This window comes from Pseudophryne corroboree, chromosome 6 (genome assembly GCF_028390025.1).
Source record: "Pseudophryne corroboree isolate aPseCor3 chromosome 6, aPseCor3.hap2, whole genome shotgun sequence".
Taxonomy (NCBI): Eukaryota; Metazoa; Chordata; class Amphibia; order Anura; family Myobatrachidae; genus Pseudophryne; species Pseudophryne corroboree.
Genome location: NC_086449.1, coordinates 458,387,426 through 458,402,004, shown reverse-complemented (window position 1 = coordinate 458,402,004; position 14,579 = coordinate 458,387,426). Strand labels below are relative to the sequence as shown.

At 48.8% G+C, this 14,579-nt stretch overlaps 1 protein-coding gene across 3 annotated transcripts in view; it reads left to right on the top strand.

Annotated features, from left to right (window-relative positions):
• The first annotated feature begins 11,854 nt into the window (after window positions 1-11,854).
• PLXNB2 (plexin B2) overlaps window positions 11,855-14,579 on the top strand; it is a 357,268-nt gene continuing 354,543 nt past the window's right edge. For 2 of the 3 annotated variants that reach the window (XM_063927157.1, XM_063927155.1), the window contains exon 1: window positions 11,855-12,179. The gene's annotated coding sequence lies outside the window, so the exon portion shown is untranslated. Of the gene's footprint in view, window positions 12,180-12,315; window positions 12,604-14,579 lie in introns of those variants that run through there. The other variant, XM_063927156.1, reaches the window with a different exon arrangement.

Here is a 14,579-nt window from a genome sequence, read left to right as displayed (position 1 = left end):
CAGCTGTCCCTCTCTTTCCACATAGGCTGTCCTCCGCCGTTGTGAATGCTGGGATGCGCTTCCCTCATCACAGCAGCGGCGGACAGCTTATGTGAAAGGAGAGGGACAGCTGCAGCAGCGCCTCCACCAATTACATTGTGCTGCTGCGGCTCCCTCCTCCACCTCCCTCCTCCTCCTTCTCCCCTGCCCGAGATCTCTGCCAGAAGAAGCTGCACTGAGGAGCCTGACTGCCAGCGGAGACAGTAAGTATAATCTATTCTTTCTTTCTGTCTGTCTATCTATCTATCTATCTATCTATCTATCTATCTATCTAGTCTGTCTGCCTTAATGTGTAAAAAGGGGACGCTGTCTGTCGTAATGTGTAAAAAGGGGACGCTGTCTGCCATAATGTGTAAAAGGTCACGCTGTTTGCCATTATGTGTAAAAAAAAGGGGATGCTGTCTGCCGTTATATGTAAAAATTAGTGATGTGCACCGGAAATTTTTCGGGTTTTGTGTTTTGGTTTTGGATTCGGTTCCGCGGCCGTGTTTTGGATTCGGACGCGTTTTGGCAAAACCTCCCTGAAAAATTTTTGTCGGATTCGGGTGTGTTTTGGATACGTGTTTTTTTTACAAAAAACCCTCAAAAACAGCTTAAATCATAGAATTTGGGGGTCATTTTGATCCCATAGTATTATTAACCTCAATAACCATAATTTCCACTCATTTCTGAACACCTCACACCTCACAATATTATTTTTAGTCCTAAAATTTGCACCGAGGTCGCTGGATGACTAAGCTAAGCGACCCAAGTGGCCGACACAAACACCTGGCCCATCTAGGAGTGGCACTGCAGTGTCAGACAAGATGGCCGATTTAAAAAATAGTCCCCAAACAGCACATGATGCAAAGAAAAAAAGATGTGCACCAAGGTCGCTGGATGGCTAAGCTAAGCGACCCAAGTGGCTGACACAAACACCTGGCCCATCTAGGAGTGGCACTGCAGTGTCAGACAGGATGGCCGATTTAAAAAATAGTCCCCAAACAGCACATGATGCAAAGAAAAAAAGAGGTGCACCAAGGTCGCTGGATGGCTAAGCTAAGCGACCCAAGTGGCCGACACAAACACCTGGCCCACCTAGGAGTGGCACTGCAGTTTTCTAGCGAGAGGATGAGTGCTTCCATCCTCATTTGAATCTGAACCACTAGCCATGAACATAGGCCAGGGCCTCAGCCGTTCCTTGCCACTCCGTGTCGTAAATGGCATATTGGCAAGTTTACGCTTCTCATCAGATGCTTTTCATTTTGATTTTTGGGTCATTTTACTGAACTTTTGTAGTACACTTGACGACACAGAGGTAGAGCAATGGACTACTGTACCGTACTGCTATATATATACTGGTGGTCAGCAAAATTCTGCACTGTCCTCCTACTATATAATACTGCGCACAACTAAAATGCACCACAGGTATGGATGGATAGTATACTTGACGACACAGAGGTAGGTAGAGCAGTGGACTACTGTACCGTACTGCTATATATTATAAACTGGTGGTCAGCAAAATTCTGCACTGTCCTCCTACTATATAATACTGCGCACAACTAAAATGCACCACAGGTATGGATGGATAGTATACTTGACGACACAGAGGTAGGTAGAGCAGTGGACTACTGTACCGTACTGCTATATATTATATACTGGTGGTCAGCAAAATTCTGCACTGTCCTCCTACTATATAATACTGCGCACAACTAAAATGCCCCACAGGTATGGATTGATAGTATACTTGATGACACAGAGGTAGGTAGAGCAGTGGCCTACTGTACCGTACTGCTATATATTATATACTGGTGGTCAGCAAAATTCTACACTGTCCTCCTACTATATAATACTGCGCACAACTGAAATGCACCACAGGTATGGATGGATAGTATACTTGACGACACAGAGGTAGGTAGAGCAGTGGACTACTGTACCGTACTGCTATATATTATATACTGGTGGTCAGCAAAATTCTGCACTGTCCTCCTACTATATATACTGCGCACAACTAAAATGCACCACAGGTATGGATGGATAGTATACTTGACGACACAGAGGTAGGTAGAGCAGTGGACTGCTGTACCGTACTGCTATATAATACTGGTGGTCACTGGTCAGCAAAATTCTGCACTGTCCTCCTATACTACAATGCAGCACAGATATGGAGCGTTTTTCAGGCAGGGAACGTAGATATTTTCAGCACACTGAGCACAGATATTTGCAAGCACACTGAGCACAGATATTTGCAGCACACTGAGCACAGATATTTGCAGCACACTGAACACAGAAACTGAGAGAACGCTGCACGTCCTCTCCCTATCATCTCCAATGCACGAGTGAAAATGGCGGCGACGCGCGGCTTCTTATATAGAATACGAATCTCGCGAGAATCCAACAGCGGGATGATGACGTTCGGGCGCGCTCGGGTTAACCGAGCAAGGCGGGAGGATCCGAGTCTGCCTCGGAACCATGTAAAATGGTTGAAGTTCGGGGGGGGTTCGTATTCCGAGAAACCGAACCCGCTCATCACTAGTAAAAATGGGGACTCTGTCTGCCGTAATGTGTAAAAAGGGGGTGCTGTCTGCCGTAATGTGTAAAAAGGGGGACTGTCCGCCGTAATGTGTAAAAAAGGGGACTCTGTCTGCCGTAATGTGTAAAAAGCGGACGCTGTCTGCCGTAATGTGCAAAAAAGGGACGCTGTCTGCCATAATGTGTAAAAAAAGGGGACTCTGGGTGTCATTCCGAGTTGATCGCTTGCTGACGATTTTCGCAGCGATAAGGTGAAAAACAGCATTTATGTGCATGCGTATGCCCGCAATGCGTACGCGCGACGTATGGGTACAAAGCTCTTTGTGGTTGTGCACAGGTTCTAGCGAAGTTTTCCTTCGCACTGGCGGCCGCAGGAAGATTGACAGGAAGGGAGCTTTACTGGGCGTCAGCTGACCGTTTTCAGGCGTGGCTGGGTGTTCGCTGGGCGTGTGTGTGACGTCAAATCCGGACAGGAATAGGCTGAAGTGATCGCAAGCGCTGAGTAGGTTCAGTGCTACTCTGAAACTGCACAAACTGTTGTTGCAGAGCTCGGCTGCACAAGCGTTCGCACTTCTGCTAAGTTAAAATACACTCCTCAGTGGGCGGCGGCATAGCATTTGCACGGCTGCTAAAACTAGCTAGCGAGCGATCAACTCGGAATGACCCCCTCTGTCTGCCGTAATGTGTAAAAAGGGGACACTGTCTGCTATAATGTGTAAAAAAGGGGACGCTGTCTGCCGTAATGTGTAAAAACGGGACTCTGTCTGCCGTAATGTGTAAAAAAGGGGATGCTGTCTGTCGTAATGTGTAAAAAGAGGACTCTGTCTGCCGTAATGTGTAAAAAAGGGGATGCTGTCTGCTGTAATGTGTAAAAACGGGATGTTGTCTGCCGTAATGTGTAAAAAGGAACGCTGTCTGCCGTAATGTGTAAAAAGAGGACTCTGCCGTAATGTGTAAAAAGGGGACGCTGTCTGTCGTAATGTGTAAAAAGGTAACGCTGTCTGCCGTAATGTGTAAAAAAGAGGACGCTGTCTGCTGTAATGTGTAAAAACGGGATGATGTCTGCCATAATGTGTTAAAAGGGAACGCTGTCTGCCGTAATGTGTAAAAAGGGGACGCTGTCTGCCGTAATGTGCAAAAATGTAACGCTGTCTGCCGTAATGTGTAAAAAGGGGGCGCTGTCTGCCGTAATGTGTTAAAAGGGGGACTGTCTGCCATAATGTGTAAAAAAGGGGACTCTGTCTCTCTTTGGGTGGTCCGGAAGAGCCCCCTGAAATCCATGACTCTTGTAGGCATGTGTGGTTATCTTCTGACAGTACTGTACATGGTATAGTTATTAGATGAATAGGATGGGAGATGCAACTAATTTAGTCTAAATCAGAGACATGTCTAAGCATGTTCACACATAACAAGTGCAATAGCTGTGAATTCTGACACCATCTATTGTTGTTAAAACCAATGACATTACAGGTAGGGAGGCCAATCCCGGGCCGTTTTTTCAATCCCAGGATTCGGGATTGAAAAACGCTCAATCCCGGGATTCCCAGGATCCCAGGATTGCAGTAGGGATCAGTGGAGGGCAGTGGAGAAGGGTCTAGGGAGCAGGGAGGCTGTAGGGAGCAGCTCTGTACGGTGAGTGTAGTGTAGGAAGCGGCGCAGGAGGGAAGCTGTAGGGAGCAGCACTGGAGGGTGGGTGTAGTGTAGGAAGCGCAGGAGAGAAGCTGTAGGGAGCAGTGCTGGAGCGTGGGTGTAGGTAGCAGCGCGGGAGGGAGGCTGTAGGGAGCACTGCAGTGAGGGAGAGTGGGTGTAAGTAATAATACTTACTATTAGGCAGGCAGCAGCCATGGACACACACTGAACGCACCGGCGGACTTTCAAATCGTATCGCTGGCCGTCAGCCAGTCAGAACGGGCAGTCCGGCAGCCAATTAGGAGCTGCTGCTGCGTCCGCAGCTCTGATTGGCTGATGGCCGGCACTACATTTGAAATGCCGCCGGCGCATTCAGCCTGTGTCCATGGATGCCGCCCGCCTAATACTAAAAGTAAGTATTACTTACACCCACCCTCCCTCACTGCACATGCGCAATCTAATCCCGTGAATCCCGGCATTTTTGGGCCAGAATCCCGGGATCCCGCCAGTCCCAATCCCGGGATTGGCCTCCCTAATTACAGGTATATATATTCATTATAGATAAAGGGCCTAATTCTAAGTTGATCGCAGCAGCAACTTTGTTAGCAGTGGGGCAAAACCATGGCCCTCATTCCGAGTTGTTCGCTCGCTAGCAGATTTTAGCAGCATTGCACACGCTAGGCCGCCGCCCTCTGGGAGTGTATCTTAGCTTAGCAGAATTGTGAACGAAAGATTAGCAGAATTGCGAATAGAAAATTCTTAGCAGTTTCTGAGTAGCTTGAGACTTACTCCTACACTGTGATCAGCTCAGCCCATTTCATTCCTGGTTTGACGTCACAAACACGCCCTGCGTTCGGCCAGCCACTCCCCCGTTTCTCCAGACACTCCTGCGTTTTATCCTGGCACGCCTGCGTTTTTCCGCACACTCCCAGAAAACGGTCAGTTTCCGCCCAGAAACACCCACTTCCTGTCAATCACACTCCGATCACTTCAACGATGAAAATTCTTCGTTCGGACGTGAGTAAATCTACTAACTTTTGTGCTAAAATACTTAGCGCATGCGCATTTTTGCCTTAATCGCTCCGTTGCGAAAATCGGCAACGAGCGAACAACTCGGAATGACCCCCCATGTGCATTGCAGGGGGGACAGATATAACATGTGCAGAGAGAGATAGATTTGGGTGTGGTGTGTTCAAACTGAAATCTAAATTGCAGTGTAAAAATAAAGCAGCCAGTATTTACCCTGCACAGAAACAAAATAACCCACCCAAATCTAACTCTCTCTGCAAATGTTATATCTGCCTCCCCTGCTGTGCACATGGGCCCTCATTCCGAGTTGATCGGTCGCAAGGCGAATTTAGCAGAGTTACACACGCTAAGCCTACGCCTACTGGGAGTGTATCTTAGCTTCTTAAAATTGCGACCGATGTAATCGCAATATTGCGATTACAAACTACTGAGCAGTTTCTGAGTAACTTCAACCTTACTCTGCCTGTGCGATCAGTTCAGTGCTTGTCGTTCCTGGTTTGACGTCACAAACACACCCAGCGTTCGCCCAGACACTCCCCCGTTTCTCCAGCCACTCCTGCGTTTTTTCCGGAAACGGTAGCGTTTTCAACCACACGCCCATAAAACGCCGTGTTTCCGCCCAGTAACACCCATTTCCTGTCAATCACATTACGATCGCCGGAGCGATGAAAAAGCCGTGAGTAAAAATACTATCTTCATTGTTAAATTACTTGGCGCAGTCGCAGTGCGAATATTGCGCATGCGTATTAAGCGGATTTTCATTGCGATGCGATGAAAAATACCGATGAACGACTCGGAATGAGGGCCATGGTTTTGCCCAATTGCTAACAAACTTGCTGCTGCGATCAACTCAGAATTACCCCAAAAGGCACTAATCAATCGTAACTGATTTAGTAAGGATATATATATAGTTTAGTTCTGATAACTACATTCTTTTAAGAAATTAATTAATCTGCTGGAGGTATCAAACATGTATTTATTGTAAGAAACACATTTTTAAATAATAAAGAACATGAAATAGAAGTTAATTTCCTTGTAAATGAAACTCTTCTGTACCATGCATGGACACGCTTATTTATAGTTCTTAGCATGATTACATTCTTTCAGCCCTCATTGCCTGGATTTGCTTACATGCCCCTAAATACCTTTGCTGCAGGAGTAGGGCGCTCACTCTGTGCAATGACCAGTACACATATGTCATTAACTTGGCAAAGCACCAAGCCCTCAACTACCCACCCAGTATAAAATATAGAATAATGCCTTTCTCAAAGTCTGGAAACCATGGGCCACACACTTGCATATTTCATTTTCAATATACTGTAGTTAATTACCCATATTAGTGGAACAACCTACCTTTCTTTCTTTCTTTCTTTCTTTCTTTCCTCCTTTCTTTTTCTTGGGTGTAGTATGGTATGCCGGCGGCCGGGCTCCCGGCGACCAGCATACCGGCGCCGGGAGCACGACCGCTGGCATACCGACAGTGTGACGAGTGCAAATGAGCCCCTTGCGGGCACGGTGGCGCGCTACACGCGCCACGCTATTTTATTCTCCCTCCGGGGGGGTTGTGGACCCCCACGAGGGAGAATATATGTCGGTATGCCGGTTGTCTATATTCCGGCGCCGGTTTACTGTGCGCCGGGATCCCGACATTCGGCATACTGAAGACCACCCCTTTTTCTTTCTTTCTATCTCTTTCTTTTATACTGTCTAACTCTGCTGTTTAACTGCCTTTCTTCTATAATAACTCTGTTTAAAAAAAATATAATATTGTATTGTGCACCTAAATAAAATGATTGTGATACAAATACTTGCAAAATAAGATATGAATTAAAAATATATATTTGTAAGTACAAACTGTATGGAGTCCTGCTGCCCTAAACTCATTACCACATTCAGTAGCGGATCTTGCCACGGGCAAGCAGGACTTTTGCCCGGGGCGCCGCCTTCCGGAGGGCGCTGGCGCCATCCGGAGGGCGCCGCACCGTGGCAAGATCCGCCACTGCTGCCCGCTGTGTCCCCCGTCCGCCTCCGCTGCCGTCTCCGTCCGCCTCCTGTGAAGGGAACTAGACGCTATGCGTCTAGTTTCCCTTCGCGGAGAGTAACTTTGCTGAGCGGTGCGCGATGACGTCATCGCGCACCGCACAGCAAAGGTCCTCTCCACGAAGGGAACTAGACGCATAGCGTCTAGTTTCCCTTCGTGGAGAGGACCTTTTGCTGTGCGGTGCGCGATGACGTCATCGCGCACCGCTCAGCATTCAAGCGGTGCTAGCAATGTACAGGGGGCGTAACTGACCATGCCCCCTGTATTAGGTCACGCCCCTTTTCCTGCCCGGGGCGCAGAGCGCCCTTGAACCGGCCCTGACCACATTTAATCCTGGTGCTTGTAAACCACATGTGCAATATTCCAGCATTAGGGTCTTACCTGCAGTTCATGAGCTGGAAGCAGAGTTGGAATTAAATCGGGCATACATTAGTCAAAAGAAGTGTGCACGGATGCGAGCATTTTTGTATGTGTGCTTGGATAGGAGCATGCACTGTACCAATACACTCAAAATATATCCCACAAATGGGCGAACATTTAACAATGCATTGGCCCATCTTTGTTTGTCTGCCTCCCTGTCTGCAGAGTATTCTCGTTCCAATCAAAATTCACATGAGCAATTTGGCAAACTTGAGGTGAGGTGCTGAGGCAGAGGGACACTATTTGAGGACTGGCGCAGTGACACACTTGGGGAAGGCTGGGGCACATTTGGGGATGACTAGGGCAGATGCACAATTGGTGGAGGGCTGGGGCAGAAGCACACATGGGTGGTCACATTAAATATTGATTTTAGATTTCTCCTCTGTTCATCCACTTTTTGTTAATTGATAAAAATAAACTATTAACACTTCTATTTTTTAAAGCATTCTTACTTTGCAGCATTTGTTCCACACCTGTATCACGCCTGAGTGTTGGGTTTGGCTTGGGCAGGCATGCGTATGCGGAGCTAGGATTGATGGCGACAGCAGGAACTATAGGTAGTGGACTACTGAGGAACTAGAACTAACACGAGTGCTTGACGGAGACCCACAGCAGGTGGGCGGAGTCTAACCTGACGGTGCTTTTCACAAAGACCCCTGCAAGGGGATTTGGGCTTTGCTGCCCCCGGCAAGCAGGTTGCAGCTCCCTTGTCTTGGTCACTCGGCCTTAGTACTAGATGCACTTGAGAAGTAGCTTGAAGTCTATGTCCAGAGAACCGGGAGTTGATGGCACTAATGTGAAACTGGGGTGGTAGAACCCAGTATCAATCTGGAACTGAAATTGTTTGGTGTTGGACTGGAACCAATGGTCCTTGGTATCGGACTGGAACCAATGGTACTTGGTATCAGACTGTAACCGATGGCAGAGAGTATCGGACTGTAACCGATGGCAGAGAGTATCAGACTGGAACTGATTGGAGACCTGCACTGAAGTCACTGATGAGAATCTACACCAGCATCACAAGAGACATGCAGCTAGGTTGTGGACATCATTGCACTGGCAAATTGGGTTAGCAAGGAAGCTGCGGTCAGCTGGTCTGGGAGCAGCGCTCTGAGTGGTTGAGGGAAGTCATGTGATTGTTTCCAACATGGCTGCACCCATACTGGTGTTTTGGAAGAAAGGGTGTATCTAAGCATTGGCCAGGATGGCACACGCCAGGGGCGCTTATAGAGGAGGGGGCGCCATCCGGCGGTGCCATACTGGCCCAGCACCCTCTCTCATCAGCAGCCGCTGTCACACAGTGACAGCACTGCTGCCGTACGTACTTAAAGCACTGCTCTCTGAGCTGTGCATATGGTCACATGTGTGGGCGACTGCGGAGGCAGGGGCTGGAGATGTCTAGCCTGCTGGCGGGGCCTTGCAGCAGCAGCACAGCCTCTATGGCCACAGCGCACAGTCCCGCCCCCTCCCTTCCTCACTGGTGGCTTTGTTCTCCTCATAGGGCGGTATGTGGCTGTGCTCACACTCAGGGCAATGGGTGCTGCTGGACCCGCTGCTGTTCCTCCACGGTGGACATGCGGCTATGAGCCTGTGCCACCCGCAAACCCAACCACTCTCACAGCTCTTCACAGGAAAGAATAAAGCCAGGTACCATGGGGGCACTGTGTTTTGGGGGGTAATATGGGGGTGCTATGTGTACTGGGGTGGGCAATATGGGGGTGCTGAATGTACTGGGTGATATGGGGGTGCTGAATGTATTGGGGATAATATGGGGGTGCTATGTGCACTGGGGCGGGGATAATATGAAGACACTTTGTACTGGGGGTAATATGGGTTACCGTGTGTATTGGGGTAATATGTGTGTTCTGTGTGTACTTGGGGTAATATGGGAGTGCTGTATATACTAGGGCAGCCATGTCAAACTCAAAATCCCAGCTGAGCCGAATAATCAAGGTCTAAAGGGCCCCACACACTAGAACAATATGTCTAGAGGCTGAAGTCAGGGCGTTTTCCCTTGAACTCTCCCGGGAGCTTCCCAGGAGTGGTTACATATGATTCCAAACGATTTGGTACATTTTGCATGCAATATATCGTATGCGATCCCAGCCATGCCTGCGGGAACCGACATATCACGAGTGCAGCACTAGCGATCTGGAGGATCCGATCCAACGCTCACGGGGCCGCGGATCGGATACACAGCCAAAATGCCCGATTTTACCCAATATATCGGCCCGAATGCCTGAATAGGGCTGAAATCGGGCATAATCGCTCTAGTGTATGGGGCCCTTAAGTCTTGTGTGGGCCGCAAGAAAAAGAAAGTCTTATATGCATTTTTGAAAGGTGTATTAGAAAAATCAACAACTCCTGTGCCAGCCCCCTCCAATTTACCTTCTTCGTTAAGAGACATTTTCCTATGCAGATTGCAGAAGAATCTTCCTGGAAGTAGGGCAGCTGGGTGCACAGGGCAGTCGGGCACACACACCTACAGGGTGTGAGGGCTTCAGTGATGAGGCGGGGAGCAGAGCTTTGCAAAGGCAGCTGGGCATATGCAGCAGCTCCACCCATGGACATTTCCCTCTCTCTATCACTATCTTCTCGTGCATGTGAAAAACGGTAAATGATGCCCGATCGGAGCTAATCTCCGATCACAGCAGACAGGCCAATAGTAACTCATCAGGCAGTGGCGGGCCGCTTTCCATTGTTATTAAGAAAAGTAAATTGGGCTTCAAAATTATGTGTTGTGGGCCACATGTTTGACGTGTCTGTACTAGGGGAAATATGGGTGTGCTGTGTATATTGGATAATATGGGGGCGCTGTATATACTAGGGGTTATATATATGGGTGCTGTGTGGGGTTGAGTATGAAATGCCGGCTGTCGGGATGCCGGTAGTCAGGAGGCCGACAGTGGCATCCAAATGCTGAACGGGGTTGGTAAGTGGTCTAACCCTCCCCCTACCCTAACTCTAAACCTCCCTTTTAAGTGCCTAACCCTAACCCTCCCCCCTGCAGCCTAACCATAACACTCCCGGAGGCACCTAATCCTTACCACCCCTCCCCGCACCCTAACCGTCTACTCTCCGCAACCTAACCTTAACCCCCCTGGTGGTGCCTACCCCTAACCCCCCCCCCCCTCTCCGCACTCTAAACCTAACCCCCCCACCCCCACCCCTGCACCCTAAACCAAAGTCCCCAGGGAAATGAAAGACAGGTCAGCAGAGTGGGGGGATGGTGCCTCTCCAACCTGGCGCCTTACTGCAGTTCATATGCCAGCCCTGCCGCCGAGTACACTACCCTGGCCAGTGACACCCTCCTCTGCCAGGCCTGCCATGGTGCGCAGGGCACGTGCCCTACCCTAGATATGCCTGTGCAACGCTCCAGGTCTAGAAATAAGGTGAAACAATCGCATTTACCATTAGCGTCCTCCCGGTTTCCGGTGATCCCACATCCGGTCCCGGCGAAATATATACTGACCCCTGTTGCCTGCTCAAACATTATGCCAACCAGCATCACTTCGTTCAGTACAGACCAGATGAAAGCGGCACTCATACTGTATATTGTAGCAAATTTATATATAAATGGGAAAAAAAATCTCATCTAGAAGTACACTAACCAAAACATTATAAAATGTATAAAGGCACTGTTGAATTTAATAATACATCAGACAAGCAGGTCATAACTGTATAGGAAGCTGTGTTGCCTTGCAACTGGTCTTGACAAAGGACTCAAAGCAGACATTAATGTCGACTCTTACCTGTGACATGACATGTTCGTGTGAGCTAATAAACTCAACCTGGGGAACGTAACCTTGTTTATTATGCAATGTATTGATGGTTTTCTACAGGTACTGTAGTGTATACCATTGGGACTTTACCCAATAGACGTGATTTTATATATATATATATATATATATATATATATATATATATATATATAATGTAAATCATTCAGGAACACACAATAATAGAAATAACAATGACGATGACCATACTACTGCTTGTGGGTTCGGCTGTATGGCGGTGACCGCAGTAATTGTTTATTTATTGTGATAAATCCGAAGTGTGAATGGAAAGTGAGAGGGGTAAACACGCCTTTGTTATTGATGAAGCCGATGTGGTGAGTGATTAGCGGCGAGGAGGGGGCAGCGGCAGTGTCTGTGTCTCCCACCCGCCCTATACCCCATCATCAGCATTCCCCGGCACGGACAGCCGCCTGTGTAACCCGATGCTGCGGAGCTGGGGGGAGGACTCGTCTCTCCTTTCTCCGCTGGGTTTTTTTTTTCTGTTTCCTGTCTGGTATTGTGCTGGGGAGCGGATGTGTGCAGCGCCCACAGGTGTGTCTGTGCCCGGCTCTCCTCCTCTCTTCCAGGGATCCCGTGCAGCTGTAGCCCGGAGCTCTTCCCAGGAGGACGGATATGGGTGCTGGGTGTGTGGGCGCAGCGGGATGATCGCTGATGCTGGATTAGAGACCCGGGGATCAGCCCAGCACTGGCTGCAGCCAGCTACAACTTGGGTGAGTGAGCGCTGACATGCTGTATGTGTCATATCACCTGTTGCAGCCTGGGCAGCATGCCTCTCCCTTCCCTGCACGGATCTCCTATGGCGGGGGCTGGGGGGAAGGGGCGATCTCCAGATTAGCCTGTGTATTGTGTCAGTGTCTGGCTGCACGGAGGGGTCCGGGCGGATAGTGCTAGTTGCTGCTGCTTGGACTGGACTTTGACACTCCTTCCTAATGTATGACCTAGCCCCGGGCACATGCAGAGCGAAGGTGTGCCTGGTCCCTTCACTGGCTGCTGGCTACACAGCCCTGACTCCTGCCTGGCGACAATTCCCTTCTATGGACTTCGTGTGCCTGCAGCTGCCTCCCTAAGGTTTCTGCCCGGTGCATCCCTCCTCCCTGTGCGGAATAACACCCGAACGCCCCCCTGTAGCACAAGGTATGCTCTTCTGAAAGTTTTAACAAACAATGTAGAGCTCTCATCCCGCAGAGCAGGCGGAGGGCTGTCATCACGGGGACGCCAAGGTTCCCCTTACATTTGCTGCTACATTGCTGGAAGCTTCTGATCCGTGTTGTGGGAAATGTGTTTCAGCTTTCCCAGGCAGCCCTCAGGGCATATTCCTGGAGCAGGCGATGTGGGAATGAGCTGGGCAGGGAGGGCTCTACCCACGCCCATGGCCGCTTAGCGTGCTTCTATGTGAGCCGTGTACACTGATAGCCAGCTGGTACTTGTGGTGTTTGCACGGATTGCTGTCCCGGGAGAGGGTGGGGAGGACAGGTCCTGGCCTGGGATGGCCTTCTCAGTCTTGTATTGCTGTTGGGAATGTGACCAACCCCCTAATGCTAAATGTCTCAGCTTAATGAGAAATAGTGACAGTGGGAGCAGCCAGTGTTATATAACCTGTTATTTTAGAATTAAGGAAACATGTCAATAGCTCAGGCTGGGCAATGTATATAAAGTTGCAACATAGTTACATGGTTTTCCTACAGTGTCCTCAGTCTTTCACTTTTAAGTCTGGCTGGTGGCCTCTAGTACTTTGGCTATTTATCATTGATCAAATGTACATGAAGATCTAATCCACAATGTAACAGCTCTTTACTGTTAAAGGTGGTCTGGGTAATCAGCCCACTACTGGAAGCCAAGCTGTTTAATATCCATAAATCATACATTACACTGATAGTGTCGTCATGTCTGTTGTGCAAGAGGGCAAGCAAAGGAATTTAGTGACTGCCATGTTGCATGTATGTTTTGCAAAACAAAACTATATTTTGTTTGCAAAACATAGGGGTTTAATTCTGAAGCTGTGATAACTTTCTTCTCCTGCAAAGTCCTGAGAAAGTTATCTCTACATCTTCTGATTCAGTAATAGGGATACCATAGAGCAATGATGGGGAACCTTTGGCACTCCAGCTGTTGTTGGACTACACATCCCAGCATGCCCTGCTACAGTTTTGCTATTTGACCATGCTAAAACGGTAGCAGGGCATGCTGGGATGTGTAGTTCAACAACAGCTGGAGTGCCAAAGGTTCCCCATCACTGCCATAGAGAAATCCCCCCTGTTTCTTGCAGTCATTGTACTTTCACATATTGCATGCTGAGTTTTGCGGTGTCTTCTCCATTTATATTCAGATGGCTTTACCTATACTCTGTAATGGAGGACCTGTAAAGCTTTGCTTGATCCCCACTGGGTGAAATTACGGTGTGCAGATATCAGCTACTGGCCATACATGCGCAATTCACTGAGACCCTACTCTGGCAGCACTAGTCTGCCAGTGAAATAGATTTAGCCCTCGCAGAGGCGTGGGGTTTTAGTTTGAGCTCTGGTCGGAGCAACAAATAAGTACATTTCTGCTCTGTTAAAATGCAGATTGCTGCGATGAGTGTCAATACAAAGTTAGACCCCATAACTCTGCCTCCAAGTGACATCGACTGCATCAGACAACTTTTGTTTGGGTTTCCTGTATTTATTTACACTTCTAAACTAAATGTCCAAATCCTAATCGCAAAGTATCTTTTAGCTGCACTTAATGGTTACGTTTTATTATTAGTTTTTTCATTTTGTTTCTCTAAAGGTGGGTACACACTGGCCGATATATTGTCCGTTCTCTTGAATGGCCAATATATTGCGGGTCCGTTGGCCAGTGTGTACAGCCGATATGTCTGTGAACTCTGTCGTTCACAGCAGAGGCGGAACTACCGCCAGTGCAACCAGTGCGTTGCACTGGGGCCCGCCTCTGTCCAGGGGCCCAAAGCATGTAATGAGTCAAACTGACTCATTACATGCCGGTGTGTGCTGCGGGCAACCGCTGCCCGCAGCGCACAGCCGCCTGGAGAGGAGCAGCGGTACGGGGAAAGGAGGAGGAGGGAGGTGGAGGAGGGAGCCGCAGCAGCGCTTTGTTACTGATGGAGGCGC